Below are 21,117 nucleotides of genomic sequence, written 5' to 3'. Positions count from 1 at the left end.
TGAAGGTTACCAGATTGATATACCTCTTGGACCTCTGTTCCAGCTTCAGCCTTTTACTATTGTCTGAAATTCTTTACATTTGTCTATTCAAAGTGTAAACTCCTCAGAGCAGGAACTACTCTTCTGTCAGCAGGAAAGAGAAGAGACATTACAAAACACCATACAGGAGTGAAAAAACACAGAGGAAATCAGGAGCAGACAGCTGATTTTCAGGGGTTCCCAGGCTCCATTGCACACTAAAACTTCAAAGAACTTCGGTGTTTTATTAGGGAAGGAAACTAAGTTGAAAATGAGCTCTTTGGGTCTTCAAATATTAGATATCCCACTCTGAAAAAACTGACCTTGTCTCCATTTTATGCTAATTCCTTTATGGATGAAATGTTGATATTTACCCAACCCAAAATAGATGTGTTGAAGCTAAATTTAATAGCCTTTGGAAAAACTGCTTTAATATCCCTAAATGGGTGCAATTCTCTAGCTGCAAATTATAACCATTATTTCTGTATTACATCCATTAGCAAACTCTCAGGGGGAAAAGGAAACAAAAAAGGAAAGGAAGATAACTGGACATTTCCGAGGCTGTATGCTGATAAATATAACATATGTTAAAATGATAAAAATAATTGTAAGAAATACCAGTAATCATGATAATAATAATAATAAAAAAAGAAAATTTTGGAAAGGATATAAGTTCATCTGCTTCAGGGCACAAGCTAGTTTCTACCTACAAGGACTTAAGAAGAAATTTCGCCTTTGGCCAAATTGTACTATTCATCTCTTTCTCAGAAGCATCTGGTGCCAGCTGCTTTTATAAGTTCATTCCCAATCTATCTGTTCCTTGTGTGCCATGGCAATTTTTATGTTTCTGTGAGCCGAAATAAAATTGTCTTTACCTAAAACTAATTTAAAGGTATAGATACTATCTGTGCCAACATTATGCTGGCAGGGCACTCTGTAAAGTACTTCTGAACATGGAGCCAAATGCAGCCCTTTTGAAGATCTGCAGGCTTAGTCTGACAATTTTGGCACATGCCTGGTATACTTCAAGGGCGTTGAAGTTTGTGCCAGGTTTTCTTCTTTGATTTCCACAGATCTGAATGCACACATCTGGTTGTGGGAGGGGTTATCACACATCTACATCTGCCAAATATGGCCATGCTCTAACACATGCATATTTCTTTAATTCCTGTGTACCTTGTTGTGACAGGCTCATTCCAGCAGTGAGTTATTTCAAAATCATTTAACGGAAAATATTCGCGAAAAGACAAGCAAACAAGCAACAAAACACAACAAAAACCCCCTGATAAACAAACAATGCACAAATCAGCCAAACAAAAACTCTCACACAAATAAACCTCAAAAACAGTGCTGAGGAGAGGGAAAGAAAATCTGAGCATAACTGGCTGAATTCCCATTGGAATCTTAGAGGTCTATGTGTTGTTCAAAGTTTACTGAAAAAATATTCCAAAGAATTAACCTGGAAGCTCAGCTGTAAAAAAATCAAAGGATGTGAATTCATAATAAACCTGAAACCAAAGTCATTAAATATAGATTGACAGGGAGGGCAATTTCTGTAGGAAAATAAAGAGGAGAAAAATAAAACGTAAACAAGAAGATATTCAGAGAACTTGGGAGGAACTATAGAAAATATAATGAAGTAATAATTGTTAGATCTGAGCCAATAATTCCCAAGAAATAACTTTCTCAGTGTATTTTTTCTCCTTTCTTAATCACAAAAAACCCAAGGATCTGGTTGTGGATTGTTTTGGGGTTTTTTAATTTAGTAATAGGAGAAACAGACCTGTATTTCAACATTTTGTTTTATTTTAAGTGTTTGAGATTCCAGGAGTTTTTGGTATGCAAATTTTGACTTGTTCTTGTTGTAATTAGGCCCAAGGGTCACGTGGTACATTTGTTTTCCTCTGACTGAATCTCAAAACACAACTGAGGGAATTCTTGGAAGAAACTATCAGTGTTCTGAGACTCTTAAGGGATAACAAGTGTAACTAGAATGAAATTTCAGAGCCATCAAAGCTTTGCATGGTGAAATATTACTGTAAACATGCTCAAACTTGCCTCCACACACACATACAAAAACACCCCTCCTCTGGCTGCTGAAACTTCCAGTAAATTACACCAATAAAAATACAAATTAATCTTAGATTAAAAACTGAGTTTTTAACGTCACTATCCCTGCCCACCTTTGACTGATGCTGGATTTTAATTGCTTATCTTAAGGTCCACTTTGTCTTATAGAAGAACAAATAGAGGACAGAAATTAAAGCAATGCATTGTAAATAAGAAGGGATGATCTAGGATACTTCAGTATTAATCAGCAAAGATTTTTCTTTTTGTCAGAGCTGAATACAAACAGAATTAGTCTTTATGTTATGTGAGGACTTTCTCACTTATAATGAAGAGAGACTAGGGAAAAAAAATCTTGTTAAGCATCTGGATTATGGTCAAAACCCCACTGGGATCACCTGGTAAACTCTTGAGAGAGATAGGTAAGTATTTTTTAGATAATAGTATATCTCAATATATATGTTTACGTTTTGTGTGGCCGTTGTTGACTTACATGCCCCTCTTCTTTGCATGTTAAATGCACATAAATCTGATTAACTTAAAGGAAACACAACAACTTTAAAATATCAGTGGGAGTACTAAATAGCTAATTGGAAGTTGGGGTGGTAGACGATATCTATTTATTCTCCCTTCCCAATTTTAAACAACTCTGACAAATGATAAACCAGAAGATATGGACACTTTGAATTTGGTCTTCCGCCTTGGAGCCTCTTCTTCCTCCTTGTATTCAAAAAGTAGTTAATATTGCCTGAAAGTTCTCTCAAGGATGGGTTCCTGCCTCTAAATCCTAAACTAAGAGGGGCACTTTTTTGCCATGTATGAGAACCTTACCTTCATTTCTGTGAACTTTTTAAGCTTTTCAATTCCTTTACTGGTTTCCTGCTGGGCTTCCCTGAATTCCTTTGCCACACAACTAAATAACTGCATATGATATTTCTAGATATTGAATATGTAGGCAGAACACCTAAAATATGAGCCTTCAGTCACAGATCATAATGATGACTGTTGAAATTCTCACATCCAGCCAGAGAGTACAGCTCAAGTATTCAAATAGAAGTGATGAGTGTTGCATCCATGTCTAGGTGATTGACAGATAAAGTCGTCTGAAGTCGATATCAGCGAAGCACGGATCTCAAAACATAAATGTAGAAATATGTGGATAACAATGTGAATAAAACCTAAGGAATGTCAGAGGTCAGATCTGGACCTGGTATAAATTGGCACACATCTGCAGCTGTTTTACACCTAATGAAGATCTCATCTTGGAAAGTTTCTCTAAGTTTAATGATTTCCAAATTTATTTCCCAGAATACTTTCTAAACTTTGTGAATGAGCAAAAAATATCCTAAAAATATGGATCATTCATCTCCAGATTTTGTTTTGGTGTAGATTCTCAAACTGTCACCAAAAAATGAAAGAAATTGTGAAATCAGAAATACTTGAATAATAGTCACACCTTGGGATACCATCTAGATCATCCTAAACAATGACCATAAAAATCTGTTATGACCAGAAAATCTGCTACTTGAAATAATGTTATCACTTCCTATTAAAAGTAGCAAATACTTTTAATATCTTATGTTTCTTTTAATTTTTTTCCCCATCCACCTTTGTCAATATTTTTTGTTTGGAATCAACATTGTTAGCAATATTAAATGGCTTCTGTTTCTTATTATTGGCTTCCCCATATAGAATTCTTTTTTTTTCCAAATTGAGGAGGTGATTCAAAGCAAAGAAGTGAAAACAAACAAGAGAAGCCTAAACAGCATTGCTTCTGAATATCAGTTTTATTTACATTGTGTCACAGTGGGTTTAATTCGGCTAAATGGTCATCTTCCAGAGTGACCTGTGCTTTGGCAAATCAGTGCAGAGCTGCAGATGATGATGAATGTAGAGCACTATCTCAGGTACCTGAATTTCTCGGTTCCCTGGTGCTCTAAGCAAAAGTTCTTGGGAAAGGCTTAAATGTGTTAAAAGGAAGAGACCAATTTCCTGCCGATAGATTTACAGAAACTGATGCAAAACTCAAGTGCGTGCAAACTGAGCAGGTCTAGCTGATTTTGCTCATTGTAATATTCAGATTAGTAGGTTCAAGGAGAGTTTAAATATCTATTTAATATTGTACAGCATCGCGACTAAATAAATCTACTCTTTGCCATAGATCCAGTCTAGATACTCCTGTGCAATAGCACAGCTGTTCCCACCTGAGAAAGGCATGGAAGGGACTCTTATTTCTGTCATAAGTGTGCAATAACTATCTTTGTCAAAAATAGTGATTAGTCTGGTGGCTACTGATTGTTTATATCAACTACATGTTATATGTTGTTATAAGTAATAATCAAAGGATAACATAAAAATACATCAGCAAGGATTGGGAAGAATACAAGAAAAGGGAAGGTCAAGATAGGCACATTGGGGATTTAGACCATGAACCAAGATGATTTTATTTGATTTGATTTGATTTGATTTGATTTGATTATCCATCCACAAGTGCTTAAGAACTACAAGTTGATAAAACCTCTGGTGTGGAATACAAAATTTCAGTCCAAAAAGTGGATATTTTTTTTGCATTTGACCAAGTTTTGAAGTAATGTTTTCGCTAAAATTTTGTTTGAAAGTTTTTCAGACATAGCTTCAGAGTTATCACATTTTTCAAATTCAATGGGACCAAATGATTTTTGGGAAAACACACAAAAATCTTCTATTTTTTCTTTTTTCAAACCTAGTTATCAAAGAGCTGATGATTTAACTGGTGATATTAATCCACTAATTAAGTCTCTCATGTATCCAGAAGAATAATTTGTTTCACAGCCTTTTAAAAATACTGTGCAGAACTGAGTACAGCTAGAGATACAGACATAAATAACAATACAGTTGTTCTTCTAGCAGTTCCACACAAACAGAATTTTTCAAATTAATAAAATGTAACATTATTTATATTGCATCCATATCAGGTAGGTTTTTGTATCAATATTTACAGATACAACAGAAAATATTTTATTTGGTAAATATTACAAGCAAAGGGAGAGCAAAGATAGAGAGGTCACAGCGTAAATATATATTTGTGAAGATACCTACACTGAGCAGAGGACAGTATTTGCAGATGAATGATATACATAAAGGACAAAGATTATAACATGAGTTTTACTACATACCATAGCAAATGGAGGGAGGAAAAAAGGCTTAAAAGAATGCTCATCATAGAAAAATGGTAAAATTTTTTCAATAGCAAACTAGAACTTTTCTGCACAATCCTTATGATACTTCTCTTTATAGAAGTAAAACTGTGAGTGAAGTAAAATGACCAATAACAATTAATAAGTAGTTTAAAGACTGCAGAAAGAATATCATTGCATATTAAGAACCCAAACTGATGGACTTTTTAAGCATGTGCTTAAGTCTAAGTACAAACTGAAGTTCCACTGAAGCCTCTGAAGTTGCACACATAAAATGCTTTCATGTGTTGGCATTTCAATGCAGTGGCATTTAATTGAAGCTTGAAACTACCATGCTTATTTTTGCAAAAATGTGGTATTTTCATTCCTATTGAAATTTACAAGGCATTTCCATGGGCATAAAGGTTCCTTTGCAATATCCTTTTGTTTCTGTTTTTAGTTTAGTTTTCCTCCCAAACCAATCTTCCTTTACCAATGAGTTTCTGCATACCAGCAGATATCAGGAGCAAACAAGGTTATCATATACATATCACAACTAGCCTATATGCCCAACAATGGATTAAAAAGCATCTTCAAGTGACACTTACGCCTCTGAGCAAAGGTCTCTTCCTGGTCAGTATGTGTACTCTATGAGACACACACTGCCACATTAAATTAGTTCATTTTCCTTTTTTGTGTCATTCTCTGCTAGACCACTGTAATATTTAAGCCCATTGTCCTGACTTTATGGACCAGGCATGACTTCATAAATAAAACATTTTTGAAGTATGAATAAAGTGGAAAACAGAAAGAATAGAAACCCATGGGGGATGGAACAAAAACTGGTCTGTAGGATGTGGCATAAAATAGCTCTAATCTATGGCTCAAGCAAAGTCCTGTGTGATACTCACGCTGTGAAGAGCCTCAGATTTCCACTTATTCACAATATTGTGAGTGTGTTTATTAATTTCCATGGGTTTTTTTAAATGTTTAGTTGATAAGGAGTGAATAGAAGAGAAGGGACAGAACTGTAGAGGTTGCATCCCTGGGGAGGAGAACTACAGCTGGTGATAGAAATTATTTCCTTCAAGAACAGCTGTGAGTGCCTTATGTGCCAGTAGCTGCATGTGAACCCTTTATTTTTGTAGTATAAAATCTGACAGGAAAGTGTAACTCTGGAGAGAGTATTTATATGTAACCAAACACATCCACTTTACATTAAATATCCTTGTTAAGCGGGTTTATGTACTCGTGTCTGCTGTCAGTCAGGTTTCTGTGCACCCTCAATCAGTTGCAATCACCTAGTTTCCCTTGCTTGGGATTGAGTACACAGTGCATAATTGTAAGGTATTGCAAGTCCTTAAAAAGGGCATAAATTAATCAGTTTGTCAGTTTGTCCAATATTCTGCTCAATCTCAAATTTTTAACACTGAAAAACTATTTTTTTTTTTTTCTTCATTCCATTCAGAGTTCACTTGCAAACCCAGCAATATCTGTGCAGGTCATGTGCAACACCTTCCACTGAACAAGTCCTCTAACCCTTCCAAAACATATATTCCACTCCAGTTCACCTCTGCCTGTCTTTGAACATCTGCAAAAACCAAGAATGTGAGTTCAGTTCTGTCGTCAGTAATTCCAGCTATGACCTTCAGAAACTACCTTAAATTCAGCCACTGATTATCTTCCCGCTTTTGGGAAACGAGATGAATGTTCTCTTATCTTTAAGTCCGTATAAAATACAGTTAAAATTAAAGATAGTCTCCAAATGCTAATAAATGCAATCCCAAGCCTACACAATCGGTGTCAGTGGGAGTTTTGCCATGGAATTCAACAGGAGCAGGGTCAGGACCTGATATAATTGAGAGAAGTTGTTAATATACATCACTTACTGCCTGCCTGCAGTTCTTGTCTAGCTAATAAAGTCACTCACTGACATAACAATATAGAGTGCAGGAGCAGGTGACACACTCTACTGTGTGCTTATGAGGTCTTTTATAGCACACCTTTCCCTTCAGTACATAGTGGAGGGTATATAAATATACTCCATATGCTTTATACTACTATATTGAGTAACTTTTTGAATGTATGCTTTGGCAGCTCAGCATATCTCTTAGTATGTGACATCCATAGCAGATTAGTAGCTTCTGCGCATTCATGAAAACACCAGAATAGTCTAACACCAGTAGCTGTTCAATATACCTAATTGGCTTTTGGAGAGCACTAGTAGACTCACTTAGAATTGAGAATTGATGGGTTGTTTTTTTGTTTGTTTAAATATTTTTCTTTGTCATCAAAGGTTTATGTTCATGGTATTCCAAATGTGTAACATTAAAAACAAAATTATATGCAATCAGCATTTGAAGCCACCTGTTTTTTCAGGGGGGACTGTGGCTGTTAGATGAAATCAGGGACAGCAGCAGAAACAGCTCCTGATCACACATTCTTCCTCTGTCTCTCACTAGTTACTATGTTATTTAGGTTGATAACCACAGAAGATGCTTAGTTATGCTGTAGACCACATTTTCCGTATGGTCAGGAAAGATTATAAACCAAGGAGCAAAATTATGCAGGGTGATTCATATTTATGAATAAAGGAATATTGCATATCATGGTGTAGAATATTGTGTTCTCAAAAACTTTGACCTTAAAAAAGATTTAGTTATTAAAAAACTTAGATGAAGTCATAAAGATAAGGACTGTTTACTGTCCCTGCTTAAAAGAAAAAAATTGAGTTCTAAGCAGAAGTGAAAAAGTTTTTTATCTTCATCTAAGGTGGTGGAGAGGCAAATATGGAAAGACTGAATTTGTATTTTATGTTGATCATTGTAAGAGAGGAGTGAAGAAGAGAAAAATGTCAGTCAATATCTTTTGAAATGATTTGAGGTCTAGAGAAAAATGTCAAATTTTAAGAGATCAACTTGTTTATTTTATCAAAAAGATAGGAAAATGTTTCTATTTAAACATCAAAGTAGCTTAAGATAGGAAAAACTCCTGATGTGAAAGCACCATTATCTTGCAGAGGAGTACAGAGCTAAAATTCATAACAAACATGCTGTATTAATACTAACCAAAACTGGGAAACATTAATTTGGCTTTGTTTTTTGTTGTTTTGGTTGGTTGGTTGGTTTTGTGTTTTCTTTTTGTTGTTGTTTTTTTTTTTCTTCTCTTGTTGAGTTTGTTGTTGGTTTTTAAGAACTAATTTACCAGGAAAACTAAACTATAAGAATGTCAGTGAATAAGAGGTTTATGACATTTGTATGTCAGTGCCAATTGTTTTTCTAACCAAATGTTTAACAAAGTGCAAATTGTAATGAAAGTACCAAAATTACTAGTTCTGCAAAATTTAAGATACGGTTGATAATATCAGCTTGATCTGATAATGGTGCCTTTTGATCTGGAATACTATAAAATTTGTCAAAAAAAAAAATTCATTACTTTCAGTGTAAGTTTACATTAATCTTTTTGAAATGGGAAATTTCAATTTTTTTTTTTTTTTTTTACCTATATGAATGTATTTGTTTCAGAGTGAAGAAGGTCTCTTTTAGTGTGCACAGAATGGGGACAGTTATTTGAGTTACCTCTGGATGTCTTATTGAAATTCAAGATACATTACTCATTCTTGAACTGGTCAGTCCCAGGTATAAAAGGAAGAATCTTTCAAAGAGTCTCAGGTTACGTCAATTCTAGATGCATACAGCTTCAATTAATATTTTTAAATCAATTTAAAAAAACAAAAAACAAGTCTCAAAGTGTTCAAATTGTTTTGAAATGTAAATATAATTAATGTTTTATTGTTAGGGGGAAAAGTACTATAACTCTGTTTTGTGAACCTTCGCCCCCCAGTCCCTCCCCCCCAGTTTTAAAGCTCTGTTGATGGACACATCCTTTTAGAACTCACACCATGTCTGGCTGCAGTTGTCACTTTACATTGAATTGTAAGTTGACAAGAAAGTCCTAGCCAAATGTTGCACTTTAACAAGACGGCACATGAGACAATGAAACCTGAAATGACATGGTTTTCTTTTTTTTCGCAATTTTTTTCTTTCTTGACATACAGTATTTTCCTGAAGAAATAAGAAAAAGAAGAAATTAAAAGTATGGGTCTGCTAGAACTCTCCTTTGACAATGACAGCATCCAGGCACCTGTCTTAAGCTATGCCTCCATTTTCTAAATATCAGTATTGAGGTGAGATAAAGTTAGGCCAAAATAACATAGAGAAGTATTGCAGTGGTGAGAAGTTTTTTTATTAAAAAAGACTTTGGTGGATTTGTTTCTATTCTTCAGGGAAAGGCGAAATAAAAGTAAACGAGTGGATAAAATGGTTTTGGTGAAGACAGTGGGGTTTTGTGTTCTCTGTTGATTTTCTTCTTAGTTATAACCTCTCCTAGCTATAACTTAGTCTCAATGTTATGTACTCCATCTCTGAATGCAGCCATGGAAACCTGCCCACACATTTTCCTATATGTCTGCACATTTGCAGCACTTTTGATACAAAGTGTAACTCCCTTCATGCAGTACAGCACAAAGAAATAGAAACAATGCAAACACAGAGCTGGGGGTTGTGACCTGGTAATGGCGATCCTCCACCTAATTTATTTTTATTAAAAAAAAAAGTATAGCATCTGTGCTGTTTTGGAACAATGCTGCCATCTGCATAAGTTGAAACTTGAGGAATTGCTTTAAAATATAAGCTAGCAAGGGAGGTTTTTACCCAGGTCAGATGGAATGACGGTGTGTTTTGACATCTGGTGGCCCACGTTAATTCAAGTAGGCAACCCACAATAACTGGGTTAACCAGCAAAAAAAGTAGGTTATTAACTCCATATGCTGCCAAAGAAACCAAAATATCTTCATCTCTGTGGTTACCTTGAGTCCTGGAGAGTTTTAATATGGTTTACCACAAAATTCTGCAACTTACGGAACCAAACCAAATCTCAGAACGCTGGAAATCCAGGTCACAGGTGGTGACCTCATCTGCTACTCTTGCCTACTCATCCATCCTGAGTATTCCAAACCCTCAGTAACTCAACTGTCAACGTCTAGAGAACCATTATGTAATAAATTTTTGTTTCTTAGTTTTCAAGAGCAAAAAAGGCGGGGAAAGAAAGCAGGAAGTCCAAGAAGGTGTCTTCAAAAACAGCCTGCCCAAAATCCACTAGGCACCCCTGATACTTAATGAGGAACAGCTTGTTTCAGGACTAATAAAAAGCTCTGTTTCCAGTGCCCACTGAGAAGGAGAGGAGATATGCAAATGAATGTCTGGGAAGACTCACGGCTCCCAAGCTTGCATGTGCACCCTTTTTTGTCTGCAGCATTTCATTGTGAAGCACATTTTCCCCAGGGGGGAGTATGACAAGATTCAATTCAGATTTTCCCTATATTAAATTAAATGCAATGTCCATGGAGCCCCAGGGGGGTGGAGTGGGGGTGGGCACACATCAGATCCTGATAGGATGATGACTTATTTTGAAAGCAACTAACTTTTGAGCAAATTTGAACTGCATATGACAGGGACATAGGGTGGTGGAGTGAATTAATGTGAGCATTTAATGAGCTATATTATTACTGTCCTACTCTGAAAAATTAAGACTTTCTAAAGCAGTTAGGAGCAGTTTGAAGTGAAGACATGCTAACTAGAAATTTAAATTTATATTTCTTTGATATTTTCTAGAATTTATTCGTTTAAACTTTTGCTAATACCCTTGGGATGGTTGGGATGACTATAACTACTTGGCTGTTAGAGTCACAAGTTTTAAGAAAGGTTGTCATCCTGTAAGTTCTTGAAGTTAGGGCATATATACAAGAAAAAATTACTCAAAACCATTAAGTCAAAGTGTTTACAACACATTCCTCATTTGTGAAAAACTCCAAGGTCGAAGCTAATAGAAATTACCTTAATTTATTTGAAATAAGGATTAAAGCTACTTTCAGGTTATTACCTTCTGTGATATGTTACACAAAGATACAAAAGACTTTCCCAAATATTCCATGTGAGGAATAAACAACCAAAAATATGGGAAACCAGAAATGGGAAAGCAACAGTGACCCAAGATAAAAGAGCATCAAATGGCCTTAAGTGATCCAGGAAATGTTATTCAGGCAAATCCCTCTAGATTAAATCAGATTAGACTGTATTTTCACAAAAAATACTTACCATTTTGTAAAACATCCAGTGCTGCATCAAAAGCCCTGTTTCCATTTTAAAATTAATGAACAGCACTAACTCATCCAAAATACAGGTTCATAGAGGAAATATATAATTACTCAATTGCAATTTTAATGAAAATTGAGGGACATACTTCTACATTTTTCCTTTATCCTAGAGATTTTGCCACTGGGAATGCATGGTTCATATGCTGTTTCTCTGTGTGATCCAAGAAAGTTTTGTTCTGATGAAACTACTAGCAATCCTCATGCTCTGTTATGATTATAGTAATCAAGTTCCAATTAAAAATAAATGTCATAAAAATTTGTGGGTAAACAATGTAATAACTCACATGAAGCCACTAAGAAATACCTGTAGAAGGAGAAGCATTTGTAGAAGTCTCTGTTCATCTCACAGTGTGATCACACTTGCAATAAACTCTTCTGCTTTATAAATATTTAGAGGCAGGAGTCACAACACAGTTCTCAAAATGATGTAAAAAAATCTGTAAATATTCAAACAGAAAGAACTTAAAGAGAAAAAACAGGAATGTCAAAACCTCACAAAATGATGTAAAAAAATCTGTAAATATTCGAACAGAAAGAACTTAAAGAGAAAAAACAAGAATGTCAAAACCTCACAAACATCTTTTTTTTTCAAATGCCAGCACTTTTTTTCCCAAATCAGTGCTGATTTAGGGATTAAAATGCTTTTGAAAAACATACCTTAAGTTCTCTTACTATGGATTGAATGGTTTACATTTAAAGAAGGTTCCAGAATTAGAGTTGTACACATAAATAATCACTGGCATAATATAGCATCTTCTCAGTGAGAACATGAATGTAAAAAATACTGGAAACGGTTTGATGATACAATTTGAAATTCAGTGTTCCAGAAATACATGCTTTCAGGATTCTTGTTAGATTTTAAATGATCAAAAGCAAGTCCAGAAGATACAGATATAATAAAAATCCTCATTATTTAATATTCCAAAATGGTACAGTAAGTTAAATTATCTTGTCAGCATATATTTAGAATACACAAACTAAACAAAGGATATGGTAAAATACAGAGATATATGTGTCCTGTTTTCAAGAAACATGTGATTAACAGAGAAAAAGCTGTGTGATATATTGTTGAGAACATTAAACCAATTTGAACAAATTTTATGAATATATGGATCATATATTCTCTTCCATAAATGCTTTTTAGATAATAATATCCTTCAGCAATGACAAAATGATTGCAGCTGATCTACAGTATATTTTTCTTTATGTGCTTTATATCCATAAAAAATAAATTAAAAGAAAAAAGGAAAAAAAAAAAAAAACAAGAGAAAGGAGAGGGAGAGAAAGATACTGAAGATACTGGAAGCATAGCAGCTTTTTTTTTTTCTCTGTTTTTGAGTTGAAACTAATTTTACTCCTTGTGCAAGAACAGAGCGACTGTTCCCTGTGGCTCTCTTATAAGGTCTTGTTTCAGAAGCCGACTTGTGTCAGTACTTGAAATAAAGATGAGTGAACCCCCAATTGGCATCTGGTGCACAGCAATGTCAAGAGCTGATACAGCCCTAGAACATCCTGTGAGACAGAAATTTAGTTTATTTTTATACACGTGGTTGCGACTTTTCATCTGATATTAAATAGTCCCCTACAGTATCATCCTCTTAGTAGTCAATGGGTTTGCTATTAATATGTGGATGTATTATGAGTCACGTCTCACAATAACAGGAAAATTGAAGCATTAATGAGCATGGCTTTAGCAGGTATGACATTAGAAATACTTCATCCTCCCTACAGCACATTTTTTGTCCAGCAGGTGCAGAGAGACCTACTTTGGGAGCAATATATCAAAGGAAATAGAAGTGGTTTCTGACATCAGCACCTATTCTAGCTAGAACATTTGAAGTTGATTTGACATGAAATGGTGCAGGAAAAAGGAGAGGGTGGAAAGGAAACAAATTTCTTAAGCTGTTCCACTTAAATCCTCAACTGTGGTGCACTGTACTGGCATCCTTACATGGAAAACAAAATAGAAACCAGGAACAAATGAAAAAGATATGGTGAATTTTGCAACACCACCTCACTCCAGCAGTAGGCCGGTAGCATTTTTCTGATCTTGAACCAGAAAAACAAAAAAATTTAAAAAATTGTGAGAGTTTAATCTACACGTTATCCAGATACACCAAGTAAGTCTCTGCTCAGACTTTGACTGCAACCCCCCTGAAAACATCACAGTGATGAGTCTTTGAAGTGGCTGCATATTTTCCAATAAAATGGAAAAACGAGCGAAATCACTCCAAGTTTGGGTGGAGAAAAAAGGAAGACAAGAGAGCTGTAGAATGGTATTTGCAATGCAGTTTTTTTCATTACCCTTCTTCTGTCAAATACAGCCACACCGGGGCAGACCCAGTTTGGCCCTCTCTGTTTGAAAAGTGCTTTGAAGTTGAAACATATTTTGTACATGCTAAGTATTATTATCAAAATTAATTGATAGGGGATCTGTTCTGTGCAGCTGCCTGCTAGCTTAGATTGAGTTATGCTGCAGGATATTGTTTGTGTTGTGATGAAGAAGGCTGTGGTAATACTCTCTGACTGCCTCTCCTCTGGGAACTCTCCCAAAAGCAAAATGTGCATCTGATGAGAGTATCCCAGTGAGCAACGATTTAAATACATAAATAAAATTAATAGGAATGAGGAACATGTGTGGGAAGTAATTTGAGGTCTTCATAAGCATCAGTCTTCAGTTTGGATAAAAATTGTCAGTGGTCTTAATTTTGGAGGTAGTGAGAGGTCCAAATTTCACTCCAATATGGAAAAGAAGTCTTAACAGAAGTTTTGAGCCTTTTCTGAGATTGATTTTTAACTCAGGTCATCTCCCATCCACTGTCCAGAGTCTCTTTTTATGTGCTTTGATGATTGACTGACAAGCCAGTTTGCTTTTTCAAAGCATCTACAGACATATGTAATTTAGGAACTCCAGACTTCCTTTGCATTCAGTGAAGAGGAAGGGTAGTGGGAGAGAGAGGAAAGTTGATGATTCAGGATGATGCTCAAATGGGCTGTGTCTTCTTTCACTGAAGGTTTGTTCTCCTCCTGAAGCTGAACGCAAGTGCCTCAGCTAAAGGATATCTATTAATTGGTATGGTTCCTCCTCCTGCAGAAGCAAACCTGATCTAAAAGACCCCCTGTCTGAGACAAACTCTCTTTGCTACGCATAATCCCAGTACTCACTTTTTTCATTTTTATTTTTGCGCTTTCTTTGAGTGTGAATTCCTTGAATCCTTTGTTTGTTGTTCCTACTTTCCAGAGCTAAGCCTCCTGTGCAAACAGCTTTGCTTGAGTGCAGCTGTCTCATTTTGCATAGCACACTCAAAACACAGCTCTCACCAGTCCATGTTATGCTAACTTATGATTGAAACATTCAGACCTGAACCCCTGGAATTTTCCATCTGCTTTTCATCTGCTGAGCTGATGGTAGAAGGGCAACCGCTGCGAGAAACCCCGCAGGGCAGGTTTTACCAGTGGGTGTAATTGAGAAACAGTAGCTAACACTCTCAGTTATAGGGCAAGGGGATGGTTAATAAAAGAAAATATAGATCAAAAAGATATAAACACACATCACAGCGTGATCCAAATCAGTGTGGTTTTAGGCTTTGTTTTTTGTTGTTTAGGTTGGGGTTTTTTTAATACATACACGCTCACGCATTCTCAAGAACATGTGCACTAGTGTGTCTCATTGAAGAAAGTAAAAAATCTGAGATTTGTGGAACACGACCAGCATTTAAATGGAGCAAAAGGTCTTATTGAGATTCTGGAGAGAAGGGAAAACTGACAGCCACTTCCCAACCAACAGTGTCACCCACTTTTTGAGCAAATCAAGTGGAAAAAATAACTGATGATTTTAAGTGTTTGACACAACATGCCTTTAAAGTCCCTAGGATGCAAATCCAGTCCTTTAGTCTGCTGAGCACTGCTAAGGACCCTGAGGCCTTGTTTAATCCTTTCACAATGAGTCTAGTGATAGCAGGTATGCTATCTACATTAAAAAGGGAAGCATTATACATCAACTGCCATATTGAGGAACGAGCATGGACCTTGAGCTCCATGGCACCCTCATTCTCTGAAAAGTGTCTAGAAAAAGGGTCTGCAGTGAGCACTGTCCAGGAGGCTGTACTTCCTTGTAAAAAATACTTACAAGGTCAGTCATCTGAATGTGTCTTAAATGACCGTAAATGTTCCTTCTTGATATGTTTTGGTTTGGATTGGTTCAGTTTTTGATAGGAAAGAAAAATAAGTAAGAAAAAGGAATCAAAGGAAATGCAGACAAAAGCACATGCACACATACATATACATACTGAGAAATTGTTATACAAAATGACCAAGGCAAATCAAGAAAAATAATTATTGCAGCTGATGAAGCAGAAACCCCATTATGGCTAGATGCTAGTTCACAATGTATGGTCCTGGAGGTTGAGAGCTAAATGCATTTTTCAGCATCTTTAGCACAATTTATTAAATTAAGTTTTAAAATGAACCGCATTTCTACCCACTCTGTATTTTCCCTCCTCCTTGTTCTCTGCTTAGGGCATTTTACCATCAGTGTTTATCATTGTTTGTTTGCTTCCTCTCATTTTCAGACCTGATGCTGGAGTGTGAAACTCTCCTTCCAATTATGCTGGAAATGTTATTCATACCGATAGCAATCCTTATATTGGGGTGCAAGGTGGGGAGAGAAAAACATCTGGAATATCTTTTGGTACCTTCTGATGAAAGTCTTAGGTGTCTCAACCCAGAACCAAATCAAAGCTCTGAGATGAAGCAGTGTCTCCTGTTAAATCAATGGTGTACCATTGAAGCAGGGCAGATATCCACAAATCAAATATCTTCCTAAAGTGGAAACCTAAGGGGTAAAATGGTAAATGCCCTTTAAATCTGTATGCGCATTGCTGGCATTCATCTTTTCCCAGAAGGAGTTTCCAGCACTGGAGCTGCTGAATATATAAGTTTCAGAGGCAGTCTGAAGTAAATCTGGTACAGTCTTTTCTCAGATGTAATCCTTTGACCATGCAGCTGGGTAATCCCCATACCTTTTAGATACAGCTAGTGAGTCTGTACTGAAATTATACTGCAGGTATCTTTCAAAAAGAGAAAAACTGTTCAAAATCTTCCAGCATATGGCACACATTTTGAGGATAATTTTTACTTAAGTTTCATCTTTCTTCTCTTGAACTTATTGTAAGCTAAAACCCAATTTTAATTCCCATGAGAAGTTAGTCTCATGTCTCCTGAATCTTAAGTAATTCTCCTTTTCATTTCTGCACATTGATACTGGCTCTGTGTTTGCAAAGACAGGTTCACTGTCACTGTCAGTCTCTAATTCTCATGGAAATAATTAAAAACAATAACCCCCCTTTTTTAGGTGAAGAAAGGAATGGGAAGAAGTGAAGTGAAAACATGAAAAGTGGCAGTTGCAAAATGGAACATGGAAGCCAAAACACCCATCACAGAGGCACTTGCTATGGATACATAGCACCACAGACTGGAAGACATGACCAATTCTTTGTCTTTGCTGACAGTTGTGCAATATGCACAGTACTGCAGAATGACTCACAATTTCAAAAAATCATTATGAAGAAAAACAATGTCAGCTTTGGGTTTCTGCGAAGGAATTGCAAGAAAGGAAATGAGAAAAAAGGCAAAGCTAGAAATATCTACCAATTCCTTCCTCTGCTTATAAAGTATGAGAAACAAATTCAGGATGTAGTTACTGATGTGGTTTTTAGCACAGTGTCTGTTCAGGTATGCATAGTATGAGTAGCTCCAAGTCTAACCTGGTTGAAGAGTGATTTAATTAATAACACTTAAACTATAAGCTTTCATTTATAGTGAGGTCCTCTGGGGCTTATTTCTTTGCACCACTGCTGGAACAAAAAGGAGACTTAAAATTTGTGTAAATGACTTTTATATGTAAGGTATACAAAGTGACACGTACAGGAGTTTCAAACAAGTGCATTTGTGTGCGCATGTGTGGAGGGAGGGATCTTTTGAAGAGTATCCAGATGAAGAACAGATGTATGAATAACAGTTTTTTAAAGATCTTTTTTCTTGATTTAATTTTTCCCCTTTGTATAAAAAGAAACATGGCAAGATTATCTTTCACAGCTATTAGTAGAGATCTATTTATACAGATGCTGCTCTAAATTATGAATTCAATCATCATCCCACAGATAAATGTTGAGTCATAATGGCATATGTTGATTTAATATCTGAGAATGAGACTTTTGAGTCAAAGGACTGTATCACATTAGAAGTGCTGGGCCAGAAATGGTTAGGCTTTGAAACTTAATACTATAGCAAATAAATCTGGCAATATGTTTTAAAATAGAGAAGAGGGGAAAAAAAGATAAATTGCAGCCATGAAAGTATCATCAGAGTATTTTTCGACCAAATTGCTGCGTATTTAAAAGGTGTATTATCAAGGTAGTTTTCTCTTTGAGGGTCAAATGAATAACTTGTTCATCAGTGTAATAAAGCATGTTTTATTCCATTTGAACGTGTATGCTTTAGATAGAAATCAACAAACACTGCCAATTTGAAAAGCTCTGAATTTTGCTCAAAGGGTAAAAGGTGTATGACCCACCAGAGGCAATTATAAAATAAAATTTAAAAATATGTTTTAAAGTAAATATTACGAAATAAGTATAAGAAGTGTTTTTTGGTTTTTTTTCCTCCAGAGTGAAATGTACAAAATCGCTCTAGAGATGTGGCTTCCCACATTTAGGGCCAAGATTCAGAATAAGATGGCAGTACATTTGCATTTGAAATTTCCTTCATGCAAAGTTCATAAGGATAACATCCAAACCATATAATTGGAAGTAAGACATGCAAACCACTCTGAAACTGTTAACCATGGCTATCCCATACAAATCCAAATGTAAGGAACTGTATTATATGCAAAGACAGCATCATGCCCTAAGGATGCTATCTCTTTTTCTTATCCCCCTCTTTAACTGAGACATGAGCTAACTCCCAAACAGCAACCCAGAAAACCCAGTGTTTTCTTCGCTGCCTAACCTGCAGATTTTTTAATCCACAGCTGCTTCACTAATCACCCTTTGAGTTCCTTGAGTGCCCAGATACAGATGCTAAAATGCACATCCTAAATGATGGGTGATATTCTTGTATATGAAACTTCACTGCAATGCAGCCTAAATTTACAGGAACAAGCCACTAATTCCTCAGTGAGAATCCAAATTCAGCCCTGACCTAGGGAGTTTTGCCCCCTCTTCTGAATCATGGTGCTCTTGCTGGAGTGTCTGGTGGCTGATCATCTCAGTGTGAAAGCAATGGAATTAGCATCCCCCGTTCAATGACGGAGAATGACAACTGGAGATTGTGGCAGAGCTTCAAAGAAACAGCTCTAATAGGAAAGGCTAATACTTCATGTGCACTGAATGAATCATGCTGTGAAGGAAAATCATCTCTTATGTAGTCAGTGTGGTCAAGGAGGAGCTACAATAGACAGACCAAAAGCCTGTGATGGTTTTCAAAGGCATTTTCCTTTCATCATCTCGATTTGATATTTATGGAGCTCTAGGTACTTTGGATTAATGAGATACTAAGGATATCCATGAGGTGAGTTCTAAGCTAGCCACATAAATTAGTTGGGTTGGGTTCTACTGTGATAGAACAGGAGCCAAATAACATCAGTTTTCTCTTTGGTTTCTCTCTCTCTCAAAAGACCTCTGATCAGGAAGCTTCCAATCTCATAGTGCCCATAGTTTGGAAAATTTCTGGAAACTATGCACGTGACATTTTTCTGATTCTACTAAGTAACACTGGGTCTAAGCTATCCTTAGCTGCTAATAGATGTATTTCAGTGATGGAAACCTGTGAAGTTGTTTTGGCTTTTTGGGGTTTTGTTAAACAGATGTTCTGAAAATATTTTGAAGACCTTTCTGAAATGGCATAAATTTTCAAGATGCAAGGGTTGCAGTGATTCTAGGTCCAATTTCCAAGGAATGGAACCTCTAAATCTGTTAATGAACTTCCTGTAATCTCCAGGATACACTACATTGTAACATTTTGTAATGTGTTGTGTTAAAAAGAACATCTAGCTCTGTGTAGTCATGGTCATATTTCTAGGAAGCTTCTCACTTAAAAGTCACATTTATCGAGGGTCTTGCTCTGTGAATAGCCACTTGTGAGTGAAAAAGGTGAGGATCTTTTCTTTTAAGACGCAGCATATTCTTTTTTAAAATTCCATTTGAATTTTCCTTTGCTTTTATGTTTCTATTAATAGTGAAAGACACTAACTGTAGCTCCCTTTGAAACACAAATAAAAGGTAATAGCTGGTGAGGACTGAAAAATAAAGCAAAAAGTATATGATCCCAACTAAACAGGATACCTAGATACTGTCTACGAAAGGTTTATTGTCTGTTCAGGGTGGAGAAATATCTGATAGTTTTATTCAGTGCTTTGGCTTACCTTGATTCAACATAATAAGTAAAACCACACATTTGCTTTTCAAGGAACATTAGAAATTGTTCTAGAAAGGCCTTATTAGTTCTGCTTTTCCAGTTCTCAACAGTGTGACATTATGAACAATGATAAGCTTTACAGACTTAGTAAAATGTGTTATTGTCCTTGCAGACAAGCCCTGGCAAGATCCTGTGTGTGTTTTTACAGAGCCCAATGTCAAAACTTTCTTGTACAAAGCTCGAGGACCTGTACAGAATGAGCTACAGCAGGCAGAGATTAGCAAATTCCAACTGTAGCTGGTTACAGATTTGAAACTTGTGTATTCACTTGTGGGGCGTCACGGTTGTATATTGAGCATCCATAAATCACGGAGTTCCCCGGCCTTGCTATGAAAATATGACAATCTGCTCGGCACCTGCTCCACCCTCTATTTCTGTCACTTGCCAAAATGACAACAGGCTATAAATGTCTCCGTGTGCTGAAGTCTCAGCTCTGATTCAATGGAATTAAATGACCTTGGTCAAGATGATATTTTTGATGTGGAGAGCTTATCCCATTCTTCATGCAAAAGAAGCAAGTCTAAACTTGAGTGACAGAAGTCAAATCTTCTTGAAGACCAAAAAAAAAAAAAAAAAACAAAAAACCAAATAAAACAAATACATTGACTTTATTTTAATATTTCTTCTTCAATACGCTAAAGTTTTACCAGGTAATTGCCCGACACAAATATTTATGAATGTCAGACCATAGAGTTATATAGCATTTGCTCAGAAAATAACATCATTTAATGAATTCTACCATGCACATGGGACTCAGATCTTTAATGAATAGGTCACTGTGATTTCTAGAGATGGCTGTCACTTTGAGATATGAGAATCATTTCTCTTTAGTGAAGAGGAGCTTGGATATGTGCATATTTAGGGGTTCTTTTTGCACAACTTTAGACCTCTCACAAATGATGCAGAGCTGGGGCTAAGATTTAGGGGATTTCAAGTGCTGTATCACTGACATCCCCAAAGATTAAGAAAGTACACACACACAATTTAAAATAAAACAAAAATACCCCCAATTCCTCTGAAAAAAAAGTTATTTCTTTGTTACTCCTTGAGTTCTGAAGCATCAAACATGTAGTAATGATTTTTGTGCATTTTTTGTCATGGCTCACTGATGTTTATTCCTTTCACAGGTTTCACCCTTTGTTAAAATTTCATGTATAGATACAGCAGTGTTACCATATAATACAATTA

This window comes from Corvus moneduloides, chromosome Z (assembly GCF_009650955.1).
Source record: "Corvus moneduloides isolate bCorMon1 chromosome Z, bCorMon1.pri, whole genome shotgun sequence".
Taxonomy (NCBI): Eukaryota; Metazoa; Chordata; class Aves; order Passeriformes; family Corvidae; genus Corvus; species Corvus moneduloides.
The sequence above is the reverse complement of the archived record's forward strand: the minus strand, read 5'-3'. Positions refer to the sequence as shown.